Source organism: Salvelinus namaycush, unplaced genomic scaffold (assembly GCF_016432855.1).
Source record: "Salvelinus namaycush isolate Seneca unplaced genomic scaffold, SaNama_1.0 Scaffold1760, whole genome shotgun sequence".
In the NCBI taxonomy this organism is placed as follows: Eukaryota; Metazoa; Chordata; class Actinopteri; order Salmoniformes; family Salmonidae; genus Salvelinus; species Salvelinus namaycush.
The window spans coordinates 30,874-53,066 of record NW_024058520.1 but is presented as its reverse complement, the minus strand read 5'-3'; the positions used below and the strand labels follow the sequence as shown (position 1 = coordinate 53,066).

Sequence of the window (22,193 nt, the reverse complement as noted above, 5' to 3'; positions counted from 1 at the left end):
CCAGCTAGATCTACTGTCTCTATTCAGAACACCTAGTTTCCTGAAGTAATTTTCCCCAAAATTGTTTACAGACAGATTATTTCCCATCATTCCCATGGCTGAATGGTCAACGCTGATCAACATCTGGTAAAAAAGATTTAACTCAACGCTACCGTTCAAACATGTACCTTTTGCTCCAATAATTTCATCATGTCCTTTCGATAGCTCAGTTGGTAGAGCGGAGGACTGTAGAATGCTAAATGCTGAAATCCTTAGGTCGCTGGTTCAAATCCGGCTCGAAGGATTAACCTTTTTCTGCCTCATCAATGCGCTCTCAAAAATATTTTTGCCGGTTGTTCGCACATCCCCCTATAGAGAATAAAATGTGCATTTCCAGTTTCCTTAAAGAATAGTCTAGGTGTACGATTAATTAGGAAACTGGAAATGCACGTTTTATTCTCTATTGGGGAATGTGCGAACAACAGGCAAATGTATATCTTTTAGGCTCATTTATGAGGTAGGAAAAGGGTCCTCCTCAAGCCGGATTTCAGCATTTAGTGTTCTACTGTCCTTTGCTCTACCAACTGAGCTATCGAATGTGGAGAATTGTGGATAAACTTGAATTGTTTTTAATTCTTCTGCATGATTGGATTCGTACACCTAGACTATTCTTTAAGGAAACTGGAAATGCACATTTTATTCTCTATAGGGGGATGTGCGAACAACCGGCAAAAATATTTTTGAGGGCGCATTGATGAGTCAGAAAAAGGCTAATCCTTCGAGGAGGATTTGAACCATCGACCTAAGGATTTCAGCATTTAACATTCTACAGTTCTCCGCTCTACCAACTGAGCTATCGAAGGCACACGATGAAATTATTGGAGCAAAAGGTACATGTTTGAACCGTAGCATTGAGTTAAATCTTTTCTACCAGATGTTGATCAACGTTGACCATTCAGCCATGGGAATGATGGGAAATAATCTGTCTGTAAACAATTTTGGGGAAAATTACTTCAGGGAACTAGGTGTTCGGAATTCTTCTTTACTATTTTTTTGAGTTAACTTGGATTCTTTCTTAATTAGGAAACTGGAAATGCACTTTATATTCTCTATTGGGGAATGTGCGAACAACAAGCAAATGTATATCTTTTAGGCGCATTTATGAGGTAGGAAAAGGGTCCTCCTCAAGCTGGACTTCAGCATTTAGTGTTCTACGGTCCTTTGCTCTACCAACTGAGCTATCGAATGTGGAGAATTTTGGATAAACTTGAATTTTTTTAAATTATTCTGTTTGATTGGATTCGTACGCCTAGACTATTCTTTAAGGAAACTGGAAATGCACATTTTATTCTCTATAGGGGGATGTGCGAACAACCGGCAAAAATATTGTTGAGGGCGCATTGATGAGGCAGAAAAAGGTAAATCCTTCGAGACAGATTTGAACCAGCGACCTAAGGATTCCAGCATTTAGCATTCTACAGTCCTCCGCTCCACCAACTGAGCTATCGAAGGGACATGATGTAATCATTGGAGGAAAAGGTACATGTTTGAACCGTAGCATTGAGTTAAATCTTTTTTTACCAGATGTTGATCAACGTTGACCATTCAGCCATGGGAATGATGGGAAATAATCTGTCTGTAAACAATATTGGGGAAAATTACTTCAGGGAACTAGGTGTTCGGAATTCTTCTTTACTATTTGGTGAGTTAACTTGGATTCTTCCTTAATTAGGAAACTGGAAATGCACGTTTTATTCTCTATTGGGGAATGTGCGAACAACAGGCAAATGTATATCTTTTAGGTGCATTCATGAGGTAGGAAAAGGGTCCTCCTCAAGCAGGATTTCAGCATTTAGTGTTCTACTGTCCTTTGCTCTACCAACTGAGCTATCGAATGTGGAGAATTGTGGATAAACTTGAATTGTTTTTAATTCTTCTGTATGATTGGATTCGTACACCTAGACTATTCTTTAAGGAAACTGGAAATGCACATTTTATTCTCTATAGGGAGATGTGCGAACAACCGGCAAAAATATTTTTGAGGGCGCATTGATGAGGCAGAAAAAGGCTAATCCTTCGAGGAGGATTTGAACCAGCGACCTAAGGATTTCAGCATTTAGCATTCTACAGTTCTCCGCTCTACCAACTGAGCTATCGAAGGCACACGATGAAATTATTGGAGCAAAAGGTACATGTTTGAACCGTAGCATTGAGTTAAATCTTTTCTACCAGATGTTGATCAACGTTGACCATTCAGCCATGGGAATGATGGGAAATAATCTGTCTGTAAACAATTTTGGGGAAAATTACTTCAGGGAACTAGGTGTTCGGAATTCTTCTTTACTATTTTTTTGAGTTAACTTGGATTCTTTCTTAATTAGGAAACTGGAAATGCACGTTATATTCTCTATTGGGGAATGTGCGAACAACAGGCAAATGTATATCTTTTAGGCGCATTTATGAGGTAGGAAAAGGGTCCTCCTCAAGCTGGACTTCAGCATTTAGTGTTCTACGGTCCTTTGCTCTACCAACTGAGCTATCGAATGTGGAGAAATTTGGATAAACTTGAATTGTTTTTAATTATTCTGTTTGATTGGATTCGTACGCCTAGACTATTCTTTAAGGAAACTGGAAATGCACATTTTATTCTCTATAGGGGAATGTGCGAACAACCGGCAAAAATATTTTTGGGGGCGCATTGATGAGGCAGAAAAATGTTCCTCCTTCGAGCCGGATTTGAACCAGCGACCTAAGGATATCAGCATTCAGCATTCTACAGTCCTCCACTCTACCAACTGAGCTATCGAAGGTGTTGGAGAATAAGCTTCTTCCTTGCTGAGCAGCCTTTCAGGTTATGTTGATATAGGACTCGTTTGACTGTGGATATAGATACTTTTTTACCTGTTTCCTCCAGCATCTTCACAAGGTCCTTTGCTGTTGTTCTGGGATTGATTTGCACTTTTCGCACCAAAGTAATTTCATCTCTAGGAGACAGAACGCGTCTCCTTCCTGAGCTGTATGACGGCTGCGTGGTCCCATGGTGTTTATACTTGCGTACTATTGTTTGTACAGATGAACGTAGTACCTTCCGGTGTTTGGAAATTGCTCCCAAGGATGAACCAGACTTGTGGAGGTCTACAATTTATTTCTGAGGTCTTGGCTGAATTCTTTTGATTTTCCCATGATATCAAGCAAAGAGGCACTGAGTTTGAAAGTAGGCCATGAAATAAATCTACAGGTACACCTCCAATTGACTCAAATGATGTCAATTAGCCTATCAGAAGCTTCTAAAGCCATGACATTATTTTCGGGATATTTCCAAGCTGTTTAAAGGCACAGCCAACTTAGTGTATGTAAACTTCTGACCCACTGGATTTGTGATACAGTGAATTATAAGTGAAATAATCTGTCTGTAAACAATTTTTGGAAAAATGACTTCAGGGAACTAGGTGTTCTGAATTCTTCTTTAATATTTTGTGAGTTAACTTGGATTCTTTCTTAATTAGGAAACTGGAAATGCACGATTTATTCTCTATAGGGGAATGTGCGAACAACAGGCAAATGTATATCTTTCAGGTGCATTTATGAGGTAGGAAAAGGGTCCTCCTCAAGCCGGATTTCATCATTTAGTGTTCTACTGTCCTTTGCTCTACCAACTGAGCTATCGAATGTGGAGAATTGTGTATAAACTTGAATTGTTTTTAATTCTTCTGTATGATTGGATTCGTACACCTAGACTATTCTTTAAGGAAACTGGAAATGCACATTTTATTCTCTATAGGGGAATGTGCGAACAACCGGCAAAAATATTTTTGGGGGCGCATTGATGAGGCAGAAAAATGTTCCTCCTTCGAGCCGGATTTGAACCAGCGACCTAAGGATATCAGCATTTAGCATTCTACAGTCCTCCGCTCTACCAACTGAGCTATCGAACGGACATGATAAAATTATTTGAGCAAAAGGTACATGTTTGAACCGTAGCATTGAGTTAAATCTTTTTTACCAGATGTTGATCAACGTTGACCATTCAGCCATGGGAATGATGGGAAATAATCTGTCTGTAAACAATTTTGGGGAAAATTACTTCAGGGAACTAGGTGTTCTGAATTCTTCTTTACTATTTGGTGAGTTAACTTGGATTCTTCCTTAATTAGGAAACTGGAAATGCACGTTTTATTCTCTATTGGGGAATGTGCGAACAACAGGCAAATGTATATCTTTTAGGTGCATTTATGAGGTAGGAAAAGGGTCCTCCTCAAGCCGGATTTCAGCATTTAGTGTTCTACTGTCCTTTGCTCTCCCAACTGAGCTATCGAATGTGGAGAATTGTGGATAAACTTGAATTGTTTTTAATTCTTCTGTATGATTGGATTCGTACACCTAGACTATTCTTTAAGGAAACTGGAAATGCACATTTTATTCTCTATAGGGGGATGTGCGAACAACCGGCAAAAATATTTTTGAGGGCGCATTGATGAGGCAGAAAAAGGCTAATCCTTCGAGGCGGATTTGAACCAGCGACCTAAGGATTTCAGCATTTAGCATTCTACAGTTCTCCGCTCTACCAACTGAGCTATCGAAGGCACACGATGAAATTATTGGAGCAAAAGGTACATGTTTGAACCGTAGCATTGAGTTAAATCTTTTCTACCAGATGTTGATCAACGTTGACCATTCAGCCATGGGAATGATGGGAAATAATCTGTCTGTAAACAATTTTGGGGAAAATTACTTCAGGGAACTAGGTGTTCGGAATTCTTCTTTACTATTTTTTTGAGTTAACTTGGATTCTTTCTTAATTAGGAAACTGGAAATGAACGTTATATTCTCTATTGGGGAATGTGCGAACAACAGGCAAATGTATATCTTTTAGGCGCATTTATGAGGTAGGAAAAGGGTCCTCCTCAAGCTGGACTTCAGCATTTAGTGTTCTACGGTCCTTTGCTCTACCAACTGAGCTATCGAATGTGGAGAATTTTGGATAAACTTGAATTGTTTTTAATTATTCTGTTTGATTGGATTCGTACGCCTAGACTATTCTTTAAGGAAACTGGAAATGCACATTTTATTCTCTATAGGGGAATGTGCGAACAACCGGCAAAAATATTTTTGGGGGCGCATTGATGAGGCAGAAAAATGTTCCTCCTTCGAGCCGGATTTGAACCAGCGACCTTAGGATATCAGCATTCAGCATTCTACAGTCCTCCGCTCTACCAACTGAGCTATCGAAGGTGTTGGAGAAGAAGCTTCTTCCTTGCTGAGCAGCCTTTCAGGTTATGTTGATATAGGACTCGTTTGACTGTGGATATAGATACTTTTTTACCTGTTTCCTCCAGCATCTTCACAAGGTCCTTTGCTGTTGTTCTGGGATTGATTTGCACTTTTCGCACCAAAGTAATTTCATCTCTAGAAGACAGAACGCGTCTCCTTCCTGAGCTGTATGACGGCTGCGTGGTCCCATGGTGTTTATACTTGCATACTATTGTTTGTACAGATGAACGTAGTACCTTCCGGTGTTTGGAAATTGCTCCCAAGGATGAACCAGACTTGTGGAGGTCTACAATTTATTTCTGAGGTCTTGGCTGAATTCTTTTGATTTTCCCATGATATCAAGCAAAGAGGCACTGAGTTTGAAAGTAGGCCATGAAATAAATCTACAGGTACACCTCCAATTGACTCAAATGATGTCAATTAGCCTATCAGAAGCTTCTAAAGCCATGACATAATTTTCGGGATATTTCCAAGCTGTTTAAAGGCACAGCCAACTTAGTGTATGTAAACTTCTGACCCACTGGATTTGTGATACAGTGAATTATAAGTGAAATAATCTGTCTGTAAACAATTTTTGGAAAAATGACTTCAGGGAACTAGGTGTTCTGAATTCTTCTTTAATATTTTGTGAGTTAACTTGGATTCTTTCTTAATTAGGAAACTGGAAATGCACGATTTATTCTCTATAGGGGAATGTGCGAACAACAGGCAAATGTATATCTTTCAGGTGCATTTATGAGGTAGGAAAAGGGTCCTCCTCAAGCCGGATTTCATCATTTAGTGTTCTACTGTCCTTTGCTCTACCAACTGAGCTATCGAATGTGGAGAATTGTGTATAAACTTGAATTGTTTTTAATTCTTCTGTATGATTGGATTCGTACACCTAGACTATTCTTTAAGGAAACTGGAAATGCACATTTTATTCTCTATAGGGGAATGTGCGAACAACCGGCAAAAATATTTTTGGGGGCGCATTGATGAGGCAGAAAAATGTTCCTCCTTCGAGCCGGATTTGAACCAGCGACCTAAGGATATCAGCATTTAGCATTCTACAGTCCTCCGCTCTACCAACTGAGCTATCGAACGGACATGATAAAATTATTTGAGCAAAAGGTACATGTTTGAACCGTAGCATTGAGTTAAATCTTTTTTACCAGATGTTGATCAACGTTGACCATTCAGCCATGGGAATGATGGGAAATAATCTGTCTGTAAACAATTTTGGGGAAAATTACTTCAGGGAACTAGGTGTTCTGAATTCTTCTTTACTATTTGGTGAGTTAACTTGGATTCTTCCTTAATTAGGAAACTGGAAATGCACGTTTTATTCTCTATTGGGGAATGTGCGAACAACAGGCAAATGTATATCTTTTAGGTGCATTTATGAGGTAGGAAAAGGGTCCTCCTCAAGCCGGATTTCAGCATTTAGTGTTCTACTGTCCTTTGCTCTCCCAACTGAGCTATCGAATGTGGAGAATTGTGGATAAACTTGAATTGTTTTTAATTCTTCTGTATGATTGGATTCGTACACCTAGACTATTCTTTAAGGAAACTGGAAATGCACATTTTATTCTCTATAGGGGGATGTGCGAACAACCGGCAAAAATATTTTTGAGGGCGCATTGATGAGGCAGAAAAAGGCTAATCCTTCGAGGCGGATTTGAACCAGCGACCTAAGGATTTCAGCATTTAGCATTCTACAGTTCTCCGCTCTACCAACTGAGCTATCGAAGGCACACGATGAAATTATTGGAGCAAAAGGTACATGTTTGAACCGTAGCATTGAGTTAAATCTTTTCTACCAGATGTTGATCAACGTTGACCATTCAGCCATGGGAATGATGGGAAATAATCTGTCTGTAAACAATTTTGGGGAAAATTACTTCAGGGAACTAGGTGTTCGGAATTCTTCTTTACTATTTTTTTGAGTTAACTTGGATTCTTTCTTAATTAGGAAACTGGAAATGAACGTTATATTCTCTATTGGGGAATGTGCGAACAACAGGCAAATGTATATCTTTTAGGCGCATTTATGAGGTAGGAAAAGGGTCCTCCTCAAGCTGGACTTCAGCATTTAGTGTTCTACGGTCCTTTGCTCTACCAACTGAGCTATCGAATGTGGAGAATTTTGGATAAACTTGAATTGTTTTTAATTATTCTGTTTGATTGGATTCGTACGCCTAGACTATTCTTTAAGGAAACTGGAAATGCACATTTTATTCTCTATAGGGGAATGTGCGAACAACCGGCAAAAATATTTTTGGGGGCGCATTGATGAGGCAGAAAAATGTTCCTCCTTCGAGCCGGATTTGAACCAGCGACCTTAGGATATCAGCATTCAGCATTCTACAGTCCTCCGCTCTACCAACTGAGCTATCGAAGGTGTTGGAGAAGAAGCTTCTTCCTTGCTGAGCAGCCTTTCAGGTTATGTTGATATAGGACTCGTTTGACTGTGGATATAGATACTTTTTTACCTGTTTCCTCCAGCATCTTCACAAGGTCCTTTGCTGTTGTTCTGGGATTGATTTGCACTTTTCGCACCAAAGTAATTTCATCTCTAGAAGACAGAACGCGTCTCCTTCCTGAGCTGTATGACGGCTGCGTGGTCCCATGGTGTTTATACTTGCATACTATTGTTTGTACAGATGAACGTAGTACCTTCCGGTGTTTGGAAATTGCTCCCAAGGATGAACCAGACTTGTGGAGGTCTACAATTTATTTCTGAGGTCTTGGCTGAATTCTTTTGATTTTCCCATGATATCAAGCAAAGAGGCACTGAGTTTGAAAGTAGGCCATGAAATAAATCTACAGGTACACCTCCAATTGACTCAAATGATGTCAATTAGCCTATCAGAAGCTTCTAAAGCCATGACATAATTTTCGGGATATTTCCAAGCTGTTTAAAGGCACAGCCAACTTAGTGTATGTAAACTTCTGACCCACTGGATTTGTGATACAGTGAATTATAAGTGAAATAATCTGTCTGTAAACAATTTTTGGAAAAATGACTTCAGGGAACTAGGTGTTCTGAATTCTTCTTTAATATTTTGTGAGTTAACTTGGATTCTTTCTTAATTAGGAAACTGGAAATGCACGATTTATTCTCTATAGGGGAATGTGCGAACAACAGGCAAATGTATATCTTTCAGGTGCATTTATGAGGTAGGAAAAGGGTCCTCCTCAAGCCGGATTTCATCATTTAGTGTTCTACTGTCCTTTGCTCTACCAACTGAGCTATCGAATGTGGAGAATTGTGTATAAACTTGAATTGTTTTTAATTCTTTTGTATGATTGGATTCGTACACCTAGACTATTCTTTAAGGAAACTGGAAATGCACATTTTATTCTCTATAGGGGGATGTGCGAACAAACGGCAAAAATATTTTTGTGGGCGCATTGATGAGGCAGAAAAAGGGTCTTCGTTCAAGTCAGATTTGAACCAGCGACCTAAGGATTTCAGCATTTAGCATTCTACAGTCCTCCGCTCTACCAACTGAGCTATCGAAAGGACATGATGAAATTATTGGAGCAAAAGGTACATGTTTGAACCGTAGCATTGAGTTAAATCTTTTTTACCAGATGTTGATCAGCGTTGACCATTCAGCCATGGGAATGATGGGAAATAATCTGTCTGTAAACAATTTTGGGGAAAATTACTTCAGGGAACTAGGTGTTCTGAATTCTTCTTTACTATTTGGTGAGTTAACTTGGATTCTTTCTTAATTAGGAAACTGGAAATGCACGTTTTATTCTCTATTGGGGAATGTGCGAACAACAGGCAAATGTATATCTTTTAGGCGCATTTATGAGGTAGGAAAAGGGTCCTCCTCAAGCTGGATTTCAGCATTTAGTGTTCTACGGTCCTTTGCTCTACCAACTGAGCTATCGAATGTGGAGAATTTTGGATAAACTTGAATTGTTTTTAATTCTTCTGTATGATTGGATTCGTACACCTAGACTATTCTTTAACCTGTTGGGGATGAGGGCGCTGTTTAGGCTATTTATGCTAATTGGGTACTTTTTTTAAACGGCTTCCCACAAAATCCTTGATCGTACAATATGCATATTATTATTATTATTGGATAGAAAACAGTCTATAGTTTCTATAGGAGTTGAAATTTTGTCTCTAAGTGGAACAGAGCCCATTCTACAGCAATTTCCCTGACATGGATTCAGATTTCAGAAATGTTGGCCACTGTTCTGAAGTCAGTTAAAAGGGCACTGATTTTGCTATGACTATACGGACACTTCTTACGTCTTCCCCTGGATGCCTTTACGTGATGACGATTCCAATGGGGTCGATTGCGCGTTCACAGGCCCTACAAATGAAAAAACCCTGAAGCTAGTCATTCTTTTGGAGCTGCGTCATGCGCCTAGAGGACACCGGCCCGCACCTTTTCCAAGCATTAGTGAAGGGGGTAATATTACTCGGGTCATGTTTCTACTCGTTATGGGAGTTAAAAACATCATAAGGTAGTTAATTTAAAGCGTTTTATAGCAATTTATATCCGTTTAGTGCGATTTTGGGACATTTATTTTTGCAACGATGTGAATAGTTGGGCACGCTTTTCAGTTCATCCCGAACGCCGTTGGCATTTCCACATGGCAAGAGGACAGCTTTCCACCAAAAGACGATTTCTCCCAAGAAAGGATCCTTTGCCCAAGATACTGATGGAAGAACAGCTCAAGGTAGGACATTTTTATTATGATAAATCGTGTTTCTGTCGAAACATTTTAGTGGCTTAGGACGCCATGTTTTTTGACGTAGCTTCGCTTGGCGCAAACTGTATTGAAAAGTAAGGATAAATTAAAAAATGTAATAACGCAATTGTATTAAGAATTAAATTGTCTATCAATCCCTGTCCACCCTATATTTTTTAGTCACGTTTATGAGTATTTATGTATAAGAGTAGATCACTGTCTAAGTGGCGCAAGGAAATTTTCTGACCAGCTGAGCTAAATTTCACATTGTATAACCATGATTTTGGTGGCTAAATATAAACATTTGCGATCAAACTGTATATGCATGTTGTAATGTGATGTTACAGGAGTGTCATCGGAAGAATTCTGAGAAGGTTAGTGAAAAAATTAATATCTTTTGGCGATGTTGACTTTTATCGCTCACTTTGGCTAGAATCAATGCTGGGCTGCTATGTGGTATGTGCTATGCTAATATAACGATTTATTGTGTTTTCGCTGTAAGACACTTAGAAAATCTGAAATATTGTCTGTATTCACAGGATCTGTGTCTTTCGATTCGTGTATGCTGTGTATTTTTACGAAATGTTTGATGATTAGTAAGTAGGTAAACACGTTGCTCTAAGTAGTTTTTCTATTCCATTTGTGACGGTGGGTGCAATTGTAACCTATGCCATCTACCTGAAATATGCACTTTTTTCTAACAAAACCTATCCCATACCATAAATATGTTATCAGACTGTCATCTAATGAGTTTTTTTGTTGGTTAGGGGCTATAAATATCTTAGTTTAGCCGAATTGGTGATGGCTACTGGTGTTGGTGGACAAATAAAAGATGGTGGATTATGCTAATGTGTTTTTAGGTAATAGATGTACATCTTTACATATTGTGTCTTCCCTGTAAAACATTTTAAAAATCGGACATGTTGACTGGATTCACAAGATCTGTGTCTTTCATTAGCTGTATTGGACTTTAATGTGTGAAAGTTAAATATTTTAAAAAAATATTTTTTTTGAATTTCGCGGCACTGGTTTTTCAGTGGGGGGGGGGGGGAGTGCCGCTAGCGGCACACTCATCCTAGACAGGTTAAGGAAACTGGAAATGCACATTTTATTCTCTATAGGGGAATGTGCGAACAACCGGCAAAAATATTTTTGGGGGCGCATTGATGAGGCAGAAAAATGTTCCTCCTTCGAGCCGGATTTGAACCAGCGACCTAAGGATATCAGCATTTAGCATTCTACAGTCCTCCGCTCTACCAACTGAGCTATCGAACGGACATGATAAAATTATTTGAGCAAAAGGTACATGTTTGAACCGTAGCATTGAGTTAAATCTTTTTTACCAGATGTTGATCAACGTTGACCATTCAGCCATGGGAATGATGGGAAATAATCTGTCTGTAAACAATTTTGGGGAAAATTACTTCAGGGAACTAGGTGTTCGGAATTCTTCTTTACTATTTTTTTGAGTTAACTTGGATTCTTTCTTAATTAGGAAACTGGAAATGCACTTTATATTCTCTATTGGGGAATGTGCGAACAACAAGCAAATGTATATCTTTTAGGCGCATTTATGAGGTAGGAAAAGGGTCCTCCTCAAGCTGGACTTCAGCATTTAGTGTTCTACGGTCCTTTGCTCTACCAACTGAGCTATCGAATGTGGAGAATTTTGGATAAACTTGAATTTTTTTTAATTATTCTGTTTGATTGGATTCGTACGCCTAGACTATTCTTTAAGGAAACTGGAAATGCACATTTTATTCTCTATAGGGGAATGTGCGAACAACCGGCAAAAATATTTTTGGGGGCGCATTGATGAGGCAGAAAAATGTTCCTCCTTCAAGCCGGATTTGAACCAGCGACCTAAGGATATCAGCATTTAGCATTCTACAGTCCTCCGCTCTACCAACTGAGCTATCGAACGGACATGATAAAATATTTTGAGCAAAAGGTACATGTTTGAACCGTAGCATTGAGTTAACCTTTCTAGGATGAGTGTGCCGCTAGCGGCACTCCCCCCCCCCCCCCACTGAAAAACCAGTGCCGCGAAATTCAAAAAAAATATTTTTTTTAAATATTTAACTTTCACACATTAAAGTCCAATACAGCTAATGAAAGACACAGATCTTGTGAATCCAGTCAACATGTCCGATTTTTAAAATGTTTTACAGGGAAGACACAATATGTAAACATGTACATCTATTACCTAAAAACACATTAGCATAATCCACCATCTTTTATTTGTCCACCAACACCAGTAGCCATCACCAATTCGGCTAAACTAAGATATTTATAGCCCCTAACCAACAAAAAAACTCATTAGATGACAGTCTGATAACATATTTATGGTATGGGATAGGTTTTGTTAGAAAAAAGTGCATATTTCAGGTAGATGGCATAGGTTACAATTGCACCCACCGTCACAAATGGAATAGAAAAACTACTTAGAGCAACGTGTTTACCTACTTACTAATCATCAAACATTTCGTAAAAATACACAGCATACACGAATCGAAAGACACAGATCCTGTGAATACAGACAATATTTCAGATTTTCTAAGTGTCTTACAGCGAAAACACAATAAATCGTTATATTAGCATAGCACATACCACATAGCAGCCCAGCATTGATTCTAGCCAAAGTGAGCGATAAAAGTCAACATCGCCAAAAGATATTAATTTTTTCACTAACCTTCTCAGAATTCTTCCGATGACACTCCTGTAACATCACATTACAACATGCATATACAGTTTGATCGCAAATGTTTATATTTAGCCACCAAAATCATGGTTATACAATGTGAAATTTAGCTCAGCTGGTCAGAAAATTTCCTTGCGCCACTTAGACAGTGATCTACTCTTATACATAAATACTCATAAACGTGACTAAAAAATATAGGGTGGACAGGGATTGATAGACAATTTAATTCTTAATACAATTGCGTTATTACATTTTTTAATTTATCCTTACTTTTCAATACAGTTTGCGCCAAGCGAAGCTACGTCAAAAAACATGGCGTCCTAAGCCACTAAAATGTTTCGACAGAAACACGATTTATCATAATAAAAATGTCCTACTTTGAGCTGTTCTTCCATCAGTATCTTGGGCAAAGGATCCTTTCTTGGGAGAAATCGTCTTTTGGTGGAAAGCTGTCCTCTTGCCATGTGGAAATGCCAACGGCGTTCGGGATGAACTGAAAAGCGTGCCCAACTATTCACATCGTTGCAAAAATAAATGTCCCAAAATCGCACTAAACGGATATAAATTGCTATAAAACGCTTTAAATTAACTACCTTATGATGTTTTTAACTCCCATAACGAGTAGAAACATGACCCGAGTAATATTACCCCCTTCACTAATGCTTGGAAAAGGTGCGGGCCGGTGTCCTCTAGGCGCATGACGCAGCTCCAAAAGAATGACTAGCTTCAGGGTTTTTTCATTTGTAGGGCCTGTGAACGCGCAATCGACGCCATTGGAATCGTCATCACGTAAAGGCATCCAGGGGCAGACGTAAGAAGTGTCCGTATAGTCATAGCAAAATCAGTGCCTTTTTAACTGACTTCAGAACAGTGGCCAACATTTCTGAAATCTGAATCCATGTCAGGGAAATTGCTGTAGAATGGGCTCTGTTCCACTTAGAGACAAAATTTCAACTCCTATAGAAACTATAGACTGTTTTCTATCCAATAATAATAATAATATGCATATTGTACGATCAAGGATTTTGTGGGAAGCCGTTTAAAAAAAGTACCCAATTAGCATAAATAGCCTAAACAGCGCCCTCATCCCCAACAGGTTAAATCTTTTTTACCAGATGTTGATCAACGTTGACCATTCAGCCATGGGAATGATGGGAAATAATCTGTCTGTAAACAATTTTGGGGAAAATTACTTCAGGGAACTAGGTGTTCTGAATTCTTCTTTACTATTTGGTGAGTTAACTTGGATTCTTTCTTAATTAGGAAACTGGAAATGCACGTTTTATTCTCTATTGGGGAATGTGCGAACAACAGGCAAATTTATATCTTTTAGGCGCATTTATGAGGTAGGAAAAGGGTCCTCCTCAAGCTGGATTTCAGCATTTAGTGTTCTACGGTCCTTTGCTCTACCAACTGAGCTATCGAATGTGGAGAAATTTGGATAAACTTGAATTGTTTTTAATTATTCTGTTTGATTGGATTCGTACGCCTAGACTATTCTTTAAGGAAACTGGAAATGCACATTTTATTCTCTATAGGGGAATGTGCGAACAACCGGCAAAAATATTTTTGGGGGCGCATTGATGAGGCAGAAAAATGTTCCTCCTTCGAGCCGGATTTGAACCAGCGACCTAAGGATATCAGCATTCAGCATTCTACAGTCCTCCGCTGTACCAACTGAGCTATCGAAGGTGTTGGAGAAGAAGCTTCTTCCTTGCTGAGCAGCCTTTCAGGTTATGTTGATATAGGACTTGTTTGACTGTGGATATAGATACTTTTTTACCTGTTTCCTCCAAGATCTTCACAAGGTCCTTTGCTGTTGTTCTGGGATTGATTTGCACTTTTCGCACCAAAGTAATTTCATCTCTAGGAGACAGAACGCGTCTCCTTCCTGAGCTGTATGACGGCTGCGTGGTCCCATGGTGTTTATACTTGCGTACTATTGTTTGTACAGATGAACGTAGTACCTTCCGGTGTTTGGAAATTGCTCCCAAGGATGAACCAGACTTGTGGAGGTCTACAATTTATTTCTGAGGTCTTGGCTGAATTCTTTTGATTTTCCCATGATATCAAGCAAAGAGGCACTGAGTTTGAAAGTAGGCCATGAAATAAATCTACAGGTACACCTCCAATTGACTCAAATGATGTCAATTAGCCTATCAGAAGCTTCTAAAGCCATGACATCATTTTCGGGATATTTCCAAGCTGTTTAAAGGCACAGCCAACTTAGTGTATGTAAACTTCTGACCCACTGGATTTGTGATACAGTGAATTATAAGTGAAATAATCTGTCTGTAAACAATTTTTGGAAAAATGACTTCAGGGAACTAGGTGTTCTGAATTCTTCTTTAATATTTTGTGAGTTAACTTGGATTCTTTCTTAATTAGGAAACTGGAAATGCACGATTTATTCTCTATAGGGGAATGTGCGAACAACAGGCAAATGTATATCTTTCAGGTGCATTTATGAGGTAGGAAAAGGGTCCTCCTCAAGCCGGATTTCAGCATTTAGTGTTCTACTGTCCTTTGCTCTACAAACTGAGCTATCGAATGTGGAGAATTGTGGATAAACTTGAATTGTTTTTAATTCTTCTGCATGATTGGATTCGTACACCTAGACTATTCTTTAAGGAAACTGGAAATGCACATTTTATTCTCTATAGGGGGATGTGCGAACAACCGGCAAAAATATTGTTGAGGGCGCATTGATGAGGCAGAAAAAGGTAAATCCTTCGAGCCAGATTTGAACCAGCGACCTAAGGATTTCAGCATTTAGCATTCTACAGTTCTCCGCTCTACCAACTGAGCTATCGAAGGCACACAATGAAATTATTGGAGCAAAAGGTACATGTTTGAACCGTAGCATTGAGTTAAATCTTTTCTACCAGATGTTGATCAACGTTGACCATTCAGCCATGGGAATGATGGGAAATAATCTGTCTGTAAACAATTTTGGGGAAATTACTTCAGGGAACTAGGTGTTCGGAATTCTTCTTTACTATTTTTTTGAGTTAACTTGGATTCTTTCTTAATTAGGAAACTGGAAATGAACGTTATATTCTCTATTGGGGAATGTGCGAACAACAGGCAAATGTATATCTTTTAGGCGCATTTATGAGGTAGGAAAAGGGTCCTCCTCAAGCTGGACTTCAGCATTTAGTGTTCTACGGTCCTTTGCTCTACCAACTGAGCTATCGAATGTGGAGAATTTTGGATAAACTTGAATTGTTTTTAATTATTCTGTTTGATTGGATTCGTACGCCTAGACTATTCTTTAAGGAAACTGGAAATGCACATTTTATTCTCTATAGGGGAATGTGCGAACAACCGGCAAAAATATTTTTGGGGGCGCATTGATGAGGCAGAAAAATGTTCCTCCTTCGAGCCGGATTTGAACCAGCGACCTAAGGATATCAGCATTTAGCATTCTACAGTCCTCCGCTCTACCAACTGAGCTATCGAACGGACATGATAAAATTATTTGAGCAAAAGGTACATGTTTGAACCGTAGCATTGAGTTAAATCTTTTTTACCAGATGTTGATCAACGTTGACCATTCAGCCATGGGAATGATGGGAAATAATCTGTCTGTAAACAATTTTGGGGAAAATTACTTCAGGGAACTAGGTGTTCGGAATTCTTCTTTACTATTTTTTTGAGTTAACTTGGATTCTTTCTTAATTAGGAAACTGGAAATGAACGTTATATTCTCTATTGGGGAATGTGCGAACAACAGGCAAATGTATATCTTTTAGGCGCATTTATGAGGTAGGAAAAGGGTCCTCCTCAAGCTGGACTTCAGCATTTAGTGTTCTACGGTCCTTTGCTCTACCAACTGAGCTATCGAATGTGGAGAATTTTGGATAAACTTGAATTGTTTTTAATTATTCTGTTTGATTGGATTCGTACGCCTAGACTATTCTTTAAGGAAACTGGAAATGCACATTTTATTCTCTATAGGGGAATGTGCGAACAACCGGCAAAAATATTTTTGAGGGCGCATTGATGAGGCAGAAAAATGTTCCTCCTTCGAGCCGGATTTGAACCAGCGACCTAAGGATATCAGCATTCAGCATTCTACAGTCCTCCGCTCTACCAACTGAGCTATCGAAGGTGTTGGAGAAGAAGCTTCTTCCTTGCTGAGCAGCCTTTCAGGTTATGTTGATATAGGACTCGTTTGACTGTGGATATAGATACTTTTTTACCTGTTTCCTCCAGCATCTTCACAAGGTCCTTTGCTGTTGTTCTGGGATTGATTTGCACTTTTCGCACCAAAGTAATTTCATCTCTAGAAGACAGAACGCGTCTCCTTCCTGAGCTGTATGACGGCTGCGTGGTCCCATGGTGTTTATACTTGCATACTATTGTTTGTACAGATGAACGTAGTACCTTCCGGTGTTTGGAAATTGCTCCCAAGGATGAACCAGACTTGTGGAGGTCTACAATTTATTTCTGAGGTCTTGGCTGAATTCTTTTGATTTTCCCATGATATCAAGCAAAGAGGCACTGAGTTTGAAAGTAGGCCATGAAATAAATCTACAGGTACACCTCCAATTGACTCAAATGATGTCAATTAGCCTATCAGAAGCTTCTAAAGCCATGACATCATTTTCGGGATATTTCCAAGCTGTTTAAAGGCACAGCCAACTTAGTGTATGTAAACTTCTGACCCACTGGATTTGTGATACAGTGAATTATAAGTGAAATAATCTGTCTGTAAACAATTTTTGGAAAAATGACTTCAGGGAACTAGGTGTTCTGAATTCTTCTTTAATATTTTGTGAGTTAACTTGGATTCTTTCTTAATTAGGAAACTGGAAATGCACGATTTATTCTCTATAGGGGAATGTGCGAACAACAGGCAAATGTATATCTTTCAGGTGCATTTATGAGGTAGGAAAAGGGTCCTCCTCAAGCCGGATTTCATCATTTAGTGTTCTACTGTCCTTTGCTCTACCAACTGAGCTATCGAATGTGGAGAATTGTGTATAAACTTGAATTGTTTTTAATTCTTTTGTATGATTGGATTCGTACACCTAGACTATTCTTTAAGGAAACTGGAAATGCACATTTTATTCTCTATAGGGGGATGTGCGAACAAACGGCAAAAATATTTTTGTGGGCGCATTGATGAGGCAGAAAAAGGGTCTTCGTTCAAGTCAGATTTGAACCAGCGACCTAAGGATTTCAGCATTTAGCATTCTACAGTCCTCCGCTCTACCAACTGAGCTATCGAAAGGACATGATGAAATTATTGGAGCAAAAGGTACATGTTTGAACCGTAGCATTGAGTTAAATCTTTTTTACCAGATGTTGATCAGCGTTGACCATTCAGCCATGGGAATGATGGGAAATAATCTGTCTGTAAACAATTTTGGGGAAAATTACTTCAGGGAACTAGGTGTTCTGAATTCTTCTTTACTATTTGGTGAGTTAACTTGGATTCTTTCTTAATTAGGAAACTGGAAATGCACGTTTTATTCTCTATTGGGGAATGTGCGAACAACAGGCAAATGTATATCTTTTAGGCGCATTTATGAGGTAGGAAAAGGGTCCTCCTCAAGCTGGATTTCAGCATTTAGTGTTCTACGGTCCTTTGCTCTACCAACTGAGCTATCGAATGTGGAGAATTTTGGATAAACTTGAATTGTTTTTAATTCTTCTGTATGATTGGATTCGTACACCTAGACTATTCTTTAAGGAAACTGGAAATGCACATTTTATTCTCTATAGGGGGATGTGCGAACAACCGGCAAAAATATTTTTGAGGGAGCATTGATGAGGCAGAAAAAGGCTAAACCTTCGAGGAGGATTTGAACCAGCGACCTAAGGATTTCAGCATTTAGCATTCTACAGTTCTCCGCTCTACCAACTGAGCTATCGAAGGCACACGATGACATTATTGCAGCAAAAGGTACATGTTTGAACCGTAGCATTGAGTTAAATCTTTTCTACCAGATGTTGATCAACGTTGACCATTCAGCCATGGGAATGATGGGAAATAATCTGTCTGTAAACAATTTTGGGGAAAATTACTTCAGGGAACTAGGTGTTCGGAATTCTTCTTTACTATTTTTTTGAGTTAACTTGGATTCTTTCTTAATTAGGAAACGGGAAATGCACTTTATATTCTCTATTGGGGAATGTGCGAACAACAAGCAAATGTATATCTTTTAGGCGCATTTATGAGGTAGGAAAAGGGTCCTCCTCAAGCTGGACTTCAGCATTTAGTGTTCTACGGTCCTTTGCTCTACCAACTGAGCTATCGAATGTGGAGAATTTTGGATAAACTTGAATTTTTTTTAATTATTCTGTTTGATTGGATTCGTACGCCTAGACTATTCTTTAAGGAAACTGGAAATGCACATTTTATTCTCTATAGGGGAATGTGCGAACAACCGGCAAAAATATTTTTGGGGGCGCATTGATGAGGCAGAAAAATGTTCCTCCTTCGAGCCGGATTTGAACCAGCGACCTAAGGATATCAGCATTTAGCATTCTACAGTCCTCCGCTCTACCAACTGAGCTATCGAACGGACATGATAAAATTATTTGAGCAAAAGGTACATGTTTGAACCGTAGCATTGAGTTAAATCTTTTTTACCAGATGTTGATCAACGTTGACCATTCAGCCATGGGAATGATGGGAAATAATCTGTCTGTAAACAATTTTGGGGAAAATTACTTCAGGGAACTAGGTGTTCGGAATTCTTCTTTACTATTTTTTTGAGTTAACTTGGATTCTTTCTTAATTAGGAAACTGGAAATGCACTTTATATTCTCTATTGGGGAATGTGCGAACAACAAGCAAATGTATATCTTTTAGGCGCATTTATGAGGTAGGAAAAGGGTCCTCCTCAAGCTGGACTTCAGCATTTAGTGTTCTACGGTCCTTTGCTCTACCAACTGAGCTATCGAATGTGGAGAATTTTGGATAAACTTGAATTTTTTTTTATTATTCTGTTTGATTGGATTCGTACGCCTAGACTATTCTTTAAGGAAACTGGAAATGCACATTTTATTCTCTATAGGGGAATGTGCGAACAACCGGCAAAAATATTTTTGGGGGCGCATTGATGAGGCAGAAAAATGTTCCTCCTTCAAGCCGGATTTGAACCAGCGACCTAAGGATATCAGCATTTAGCATTCTACAGTCCTCCGCTCTACCAACTGAGCTATCGAACGGACATGATAAAATATTTTGAGCAAAAGGTACATGTTTGAACCGTAGCATTGAGTTAAATCTTTTTTACCAGATGTTGATCAACGTTGACCATTCAGCCATGGGAATGATGGGAAATAATCTGTCTGTAAACAATTTTGGGGAAAATTACTTCAGGGAACTAGGTGTTCTGAATTCTTCTTTACTATTTGGTGAGTTAACTTGGATTCTTTCTTAATTAGGAAACTGGAAATGCACGTTTTATTCTCTATTGGGGAATGTGCGAACAACAGGCAAATTTATATCTTTTAGGCGCATTTATGAGGTAGGAAAAGGGTCCTCCTCAAGCCGGATTTCAGCATTTAGTGTTCTACTGTCCTTTGCTCTACCAACTGAGCTATCGAATGTGGAGAATTGTGGATAAACTTGAATTGTTTTTAATTCTTCTGCATGATTGGATTCGTACACCTAGACTATTCTTTAAGGAAACTGGAAATGCACATTTTATTCTCTATAGGGGGATGTGCGAACAACCGGCAAAAATATTGTTGAGGGCGCATTGATGAGGCAGAAAAAGGTAAATCCTTCGAGACAGATTTGAACCAGCGACCTAAGAATTCCAGCATTTAGCATTCTACAGTCCTCCGCACCACCAACTGAGCTATCGAAGGGACATGATGTAATCATTGGAGGAAAAGGTACATGTTTGAACCGTAGCATTGAGTTAAATCTTTTTTTACCAGATGTTGATCAACGTTGACCATTCAGCCATGGGAATGATGGGAAATAATCTGTCTGTAAACAATATTGGGGAAAATTACTTCAGGGAACTAGGTGTTCTGAATTCTTCTTTACTATTTGGTGAGTTAACTTGGATTCTTCCTTAATTAGGAAACTGGAAATGCACGTTTTATTCTCTATTGGGGAATGTGCGAACAACAGGCAAATGTATATCTTTTAGGTGCATTTATGAGGTAGGAAAAGGGTCCTCCTCAAGCCGGATTTCAGCATTTAGTGTTCTACTGTCCTTTGCTCTACCAACTGAGCTATCGAATGTGGAGAATTGTGGATAAACTTGAATTGTTTTTAATTCTTCTGTATGATTGGATTCGTACACCTAGACTATTCTTTAAGGAAACTGGAAATGCACATTTTATTCTCTATAGGGGGATGTGCGAACAACCGGCAAAAATATTTTTGAGGGCGCATTGATGAGGCAGAAAAAGGCTAATCCTTCAAGGAGGATTTGAACCAGCGACCTAAGGATTTCAGCATTTAGCATTCTACAGTTCTCCGCTCTACCAACTGAGCTATCGAAGGCACACGATGAAATTATTGGAGCAAAAGGTACATGTTTGAACCGTAGCATTGAGTTAAATCTTTTCTACCAGATGTTGATCAACGTTGACCATTCAGCCATGGGAATGATGGGAAATAATCTGTCTGTAAACAATTTTGGGGAAAATTACTTCAGGGAACTAGGTGTTCGGAATTCTTCTTTACTATTTTTTTGAGTTAACTTATATTCTTTCTTAATTAGGAAACTGGAAATGCACGTTATATTCTCTATTGGGGAATGTGCGAACAACAGGCAAATGTATATCTTTTAGGCGCATTTATGAGGTAGGAAAAGGGTCCTCCTCAAGCTGGATTTCAGCATTTAGTGTTCTACGGTCCTTTGCTCTACCAACTGAGCTATCGAATGTGGAGAAATTTGGATAAACTTGAATTGTTTTTAATTATTCTGTTTGATTGGATTCGTACGCCTAGACTATTCTTTAAGGAAACTGGAAATGCACATTTTATTCTCTATAGGGGAATGTGCGAACAACCGGCAAAAATATTTTTGGGGGCGCATTGATGAGGCAGAAAAATGTTCCTCCTTCGAGCCGGATTTGAACCAGCGACCTAAGGATATCAGCATTCAGCATTCTACAGTCCTCCGCTGTACCAACTGAGCTATCGAAGGTGTTGGAGAAGAAGCTTCTTCCTTGCTGAGCAGCCTTTCAGGTTATGTTGATATAGGACTCGTTTGACTGTGGATATAGATACTTTTTTACCTGTTTCCTCCAAGATCTTCACAAGGTCCTTTGCTGTTGTTCTGGGATTGATTTGCACTTTTCGCACCAAAGTAATTTCATCTCTAGGAGACAGAACGCGTCTCCTTCCTGAGCTGTATGACGGCTGCGTGGTCCCATGGTGTTTATACTTGCGTACTATTGTTTGTACAGATGAACGTAGTACCTTCCGGTGTTTGGAAATTGCTCCCAAGGATGAACCAGACTTGTGGAGGTCTACAATTTATTTCTGAGGTCTTGGCTGAATTCTTTTGATTTTCCCATGATATCAAGCAAAGAGGCACTGAGTTTGAAAGTAGGC

At 39.0% G+C, this 22,193-nt stretch overlaps 19 non-coding genes across 19 annotated transcripts; 1 reads left to right on the top strand and 18 right to left on the bottom strand.

Moving 5' to 3' along the window:
- Positions 1-194: 194 nt before the first annotated feature.
- trnay-gua lies at positions 195-283 on the top strand. Its single transcript is given in 2 exon segments — positions 195-231; positions 248-283. It is a non-coding gene; the product is annotated as a tRNA-Tyr (tRNA).
- Positions 284-753: 470 nt separating this feature from the next.
- Positions 754-842, bottom strand: trnay-gua. Its single transcript is given in 2 exon segments — positions 754-789; positions 806-842. It is a non-coding gene; the product is annotated as a tRNA-Tyr (tRNA).
- Positions 843-2,051: 1,209 nt separating this feature from the next.
- On the bottom strand, positions 2,052-2,140 carry trnay-gua. The gene is given in 2 exon segments: positions 2,052-2,087; positions 2,104-2,140. It is a non-coding gene; the product is annotated as a tRNA-Tyr (tRNA).
- A 560-nt stretch (positions 2,141-2,700) lies between these two features.
- On the bottom strand, positions 2,701-2,789 carry trnay-gua. Its single transcript is given in 2 exon segments — positions 2,701-2,736; positions 2,753-2,789. It is a non-coding gene; the product is annotated as a tRNA-Tyr (tRNA).
- Positions 2,790-3,825: 1,036 nt separating this feature from the next.
- Positions 3,826-3,914, bottom strand: trnay-gua. Its single transcript is given in 2 exon segments — positions 3,826-3,861; positions 3,878-3,914. It is a non-coding gene; the product is annotated as a tRNA-Tyr (tRNA).
- A 559-nt stretch (positions 3,915-4,473) lies between these two features.
- trnay-gua lies at positions 4,474-4,562 on the bottom strand. The gene is given in 2 exon segments: positions 4,474-4,509; positions 4,526-4,562. It is a non-coding gene; the product is annotated as a tRNA-Tyr (tRNA).
- Positions 4,563-5,122: 560 nt separating this feature from the next.
- On the bottom strand, positions 5,123-5,211 carry trnay-gua. Its single transcript is given in 2 exon segments — positions 5,123-5,158; positions 5,175-5,211. It is a non-coding gene; the product is annotated as a tRNA-Tyr (tRNA).
- Positions 5,212-6,247: 1,036 nt separating this feature from the next.
- Positions 6,248-6,336, bottom strand: trnay-gua. The gene is given in 2 exon segments: positions 6,248-6,283; positions 6,300-6,336. It is a non-coding gene; the product is annotated as a tRNA-Tyr (tRNA).
- Positions 6,337-6,895: 559 nt separating this feature from the next.
- Positions 6,896-6,984, bottom strand: trnay-gua. Its single transcript is given in 2 exon segments — positions 6,896-6,931; positions 6,948-6,984. It is a non-coding gene; the product is annotated as a tRNA-Tyr (tRNA).
- A 560-nt stretch (positions 6,985-7,544) lies between these two features.
- On the bottom strand, positions 7,545-7,633 carry trnay-gua. Its single transcript is given in 2 exon segments — positions 7,545-7,580; positions 7,597-7,633. It is a non-coding gene; the product is annotated as a tRNA-Tyr (tRNA).
- A 3,504-nt stretch (positions 7,634-11,137) lies between these two features.
- On the bottom strand, positions 11,138-11,226 carry trnay-gua. The gene is given in 2 exon segments: positions 11,138-11,173; positions 11,190-11,226. It is a non-coding gene; the product is annotated as a tRNA-Tyr (tRNA).
- Positions 11,227-11,786: 560 nt separating this feature from the next.
- On the bottom strand, positions 11,787-11,875 carry trnay-gua. The gene is given in 2 exon segments: positions 11,787-11,822; positions 11,839-11,875. It is a non-coding gene; the product is annotated as a tRNA-Tyr (tRNA).
- Positions 11,876-14,255: 2,380 nt separating this feature from the next.
- Positions 14,256-14,344, bottom strand: trnay-gua. The gene is given in 2 exon segments: positions 14,256-14,291; positions 14,308-14,344. It is a non-coding gene; the product is annotated as a tRNA-Tyr (tRNA).
- A 1,036-nt stretch (positions 14,345-15,380) lies between these two features.
- Positions 15,381-15,469, bottom strand: trnay-gua. The gene is given in 2 exon segments: positions 15,381-15,416; positions 15,433-15,469. It is a non-coding gene; the product is annotated as a tRNA-Tyr (tRNA).
- Positions 15,470-16,028: 559 nt separating this feature from the next.
- trnay-gua lies at positions 16,029-16,117 on the bottom strand. Its single transcript is given in 2 exon segments — positions 16,029-16,064; positions 16,081-16,117. It is a non-coding gene; the product is annotated as a tRNA-Tyr (tRNA).
- A 560-nt stretch (positions 16,118-16,677) lies between these two features.
- Positions 16,678-16,766, bottom strand: trnay-gua. The gene is given in 2 exon segments: positions 16,678-16,713; positions 16,730-16,766. It is a non-coding gene; the product is annotated as a tRNA-Tyr (tRNA).
- Positions 16,767-19,099: 2,333 nt separating this feature from the next.
- Positions 19,100-19,188, bottom strand: trnay-gua. Its single transcript is given in 2 exon segments — positions 19,100-19,135; positions 19,152-19,188. It is a non-coding gene; the product is annotated as a tRNA-Tyr (tRNA).
- Positions 19,189-19,748: 560 nt separating this feature from the next.
- trnay-gua lies at positions 19,749-19,837 on the bottom strand. The gene is given in 2 exon segments: positions 19,749-19,784; positions 19,801-19,837. It is a non-coding gene; the product is annotated as a tRNA-Tyr (tRNA).
- A 1,857-nt stretch (positions 19,838-21,694) lies between these two features.
- On the bottom strand, positions 21,695-21,783 carry trnay-gua. The gene is given in 2 exon segments: positions 21,695-21,730; positions 21,747-21,783. It is a non-coding gene; the product is annotated as a tRNA-Tyr (tRNA).
- Positions 21,784-22,193: the final 410 nt, after the last annotated feature.